The following is a 3,394-nucleotide window of genomic DNA, read 5'->3' on the forward strand; positions in this document are numbered from 1 at the left end:
CTTTCATATATTCTTGTGACCCACTTTTGGGTTGTGATCCACGGATTGAGAAATGTTGCCTTAGACTAACTGGCTCAGAGAGACATGAGCCTTCATAGGTAACAACCTACAATGGGGAGGAATTAGTGACCCCACTTATAGTAAAACTATAAGTAATGGGATTTGATTTTAAAAAGCAACAGTTATTCTGGGGAGTTTGTTCTATTACATATTATTTTATTGTATTTTAATATTTTTATTTGTCTTTATAGTTTATGTCATTTTTATTGTGAGCTGCTCTAAACCTCTTTTTGGCAAGGTGGCTCATAAATCTAATAAATAACTAAATAAGCATCTGGAAGGTCTCTTGAACAGTGAAATGTACTGAACCATAGAACAGTCTCCGAAGGAACGGAGAGAACCATATAGCTGTAGACTTCCAAAATAAAATGGACAAAATCTTTAAAAAGGTATTATAGAGAATAAATGCCAAAAAGATAGACTGGGTCAGTGGTGACCAAACTTCCAGCCCCATTGGCCAGACAAATGGCTCAGGGTCCGTCAGTCTGTGGGCGTGATCCAGCGTACTAACCCAGCCAGCCCCACAAGCCTGGAACCCACCATGTGTCAGCTCAGCCTCATGAGGCTAGATCCAGCTACAGAGTGACACTGCACTCCAGCCCAACAGCACATTGGTGTGATCTAACATGCTTGGCCATGTTATCTGGCTGACAGGACTCCCCAAGGTCTGGAAATGTGGCAGCGGAGGAGTGGTAAATAATGCTGCCACTACTCCCTTAACACCAAATTTCCAGATCTGTGGGGATCCCTGTAGGCTGTATGACATAGGCAGAATTTGGCCCATGAGCCAAAAGTTGAGCACCACTGGACTGGGTGATTTAAAAAATCCACATTTCTCTTCTGTTACCAAAAAAACCAAAAAATACTGGAGGTACAGAAAGACAAGGTCAAAAGCAGACAGGATGAGTGCTGAATAAATATGTAAGCACCTTGGAAACAAGAACAGATCTGTCTTCCTCTGTGGGGTTCTCCAATCCTGCAATTATTTCTTTTGCTCACTTTGGTTTCACACATTTCTCCCTGTTCCTGCATTATGCTCTGGCCTTACAATTATCACTTTTGCTGCAGAAGAAAAAAATCACACATTTGAAATTCTCTTCCAGCACAATTGATCATAACATTTTATGAAGTGCCAATGGCTTTCCTTTCAGCCTATCCAGCTCGTATACTCAAAAGCATTTCCAAATCCTGTTCTCGACAACGGTTTTTGCTGCCACAGCTGTTCTGTCTCCAGAAACAGGGAATTTATTTTTAAAAAGTGTTAATAGTAAAAAAGTAGCAGTGGCCTGACACTTCCTAATGTGAATAGGGCTATTAGTAAGAAAGCAAGCAAGGTTTAGGAGTTAAAGCACAAGACAGAATTTTAATGGAGGATTCTACTAATGACTCAATGCTAGCAAAATCATTTACACCTCTTCCATTCACATTTTTCCATCTCTGATATTGGAAGAAAATATTAACACTACATGAGTGATGAAATGTAACTCTCCAGGTTGTTTAAAGCACTTTGAGATCATTGGATAAAGGTTATTTTAGATGTACAGTAGATACTTACAGTACCAACACTAGTTAAAGATTAATGGCATTACTTCCATTCTATCATCTCCAATGTCCTTGGCCACAGCTTTCTCTCATCCTACATGCATGCTGAGCCCAAAGGTGTTTAAAAAGGAAAAGGCTTGAACACATTCGAGCTGTTCAAATGATGGGAGTGTAGAAAAACCCTCCCACCCCCAAGTGCTCTAATCAACACAACTGCATTCTAGCATCTCTGATATCTAAAAACATGACTAGATTTGTGTGGGAATCATACTGGGTTCAGGAAACAAGGTGACTTTGAAGAAAATCTGCAGAGTAGGTTTAAAATTATGCATGCTTCAATTCAGCAGTTTTGCATTTGGACACTATGTATTATTCCCAGTTGTTTGGGGCTTGGCGGGCATGCATTTGTTACCGTGCCCTGCTGATGACAGCAGCGGGACATATAAGCGCTTTGAGAATTAAAGCAAGCCCGAGGAACTGAATTAGAAAATGATACAGGAAATGTACCTTGTAAGGAAATATTGTTAGCCAAAGTGGAGTTGTAAGGGCTGTGAACTCTGCAGAAGGCAGTGTGTGGCCGCCAGTGGTGGATCCAAGTAATTCAGTCGCACCCTTTTACATTATATGCTCTACCTCCACTTTAAAACCAACTGCCTTGGAGGAGCATTGGTATTTCTATTCAGGTATCACTACTGGGTACATCTACATATGTGCTTTAATGCACATCAGCTTATTTGAATGCATATTAAAGCATCATATAAAAAACATGCTTTTCAGTTAATGCACATTCAAATAGGTTAATGTGCATTAAGTGTCTCTTTAAAAGTGTTCGCTTAAGTTAATGCGCTTGAAGACAGGCAAATGTGCATTTTCCTAGTACCTCACAGTGGAGGTACTAGAGTTAATGCACTTCAACTAAAGCACATTAATGCAAGTCTAGATGTGCCTGCCGAGAGTCAATTGACCTCATAACTCATCACCTCCCTGATTCCTTCTAATCTCTCTCTACTAACACACGATGCTAACAACTGCCTTGCCATTCATTTCTATCCAGGAGAACTTTAGCAATCTTCTTCCTTATGCCTGAAGAAGGGTACTTGTGCCCGAAAGCTTGCAATTAAAGAATTTGTTTTTGCAAAAATCGAGTTGGTCTAATGAAAGATAATACCTCTACCACCAGTTCTGATTCCTTTTGCCTTTTTTAAGGCTCTTGATGTTTCCCTATTCAATTCATTATTTCTTCTGCAATTTTGCTGTCTGCAAGCTGCCCCTGATAATGCCTCTCTTCTATTTCCAGGTCCTGCAGATGCTGTTTTTGTTGAAGCTCTAGCTGAAAAATTGTGTGTTACTATAAACTCGGGTGTAGGAATGACTGCCAATGAAGGACTGGGGTCACTGTCCAGATGTCAAGAGGGCTAGATTTGGTTTGAGGAATCTTGAATAAAAAGAGACACTATGGTGATCCCTGCACTAATGAGGCAATTCTAATGATTTTGGCTTGGTGTGAGTTTTTTTTTTTAACTAAGTTTTAATTCAGTCAATTTGTGCACATCCCAGAACTATAGTTGAGGTTGTTATTTTGGCTTTTATCTTAAACTCAACAATATACGCTTCTCCGCCCCCCCGCATATTACTAAAGTTTCTAGTTTCCCTTTAAATCGTGCAAACATGGGTGTCGTGTGTGATTCTGCGCCACACCATCTGCAGCCCCCCCAGCTGTACAGGCAACAGCAGCCCTGGAGAGCGCGTGACGTCAGTGCACTGGAATGGGCAGGGGGGGGGGGGGGGAGGG

Source organism: Alligator sinensis, unplaced genomic scaffold, assembly GCF_000455745.1.
Source record: "Alligator sinensis unplaced genomic scaffold, ASM45574v1 scaffold1192_1, whole genome shotgun sequence".
Lineage (NCBI taxonomy): Eukaryota > Metazoa > Chordata > Crocodylia > Alligatoridae > Alligator > Alligator sinensis.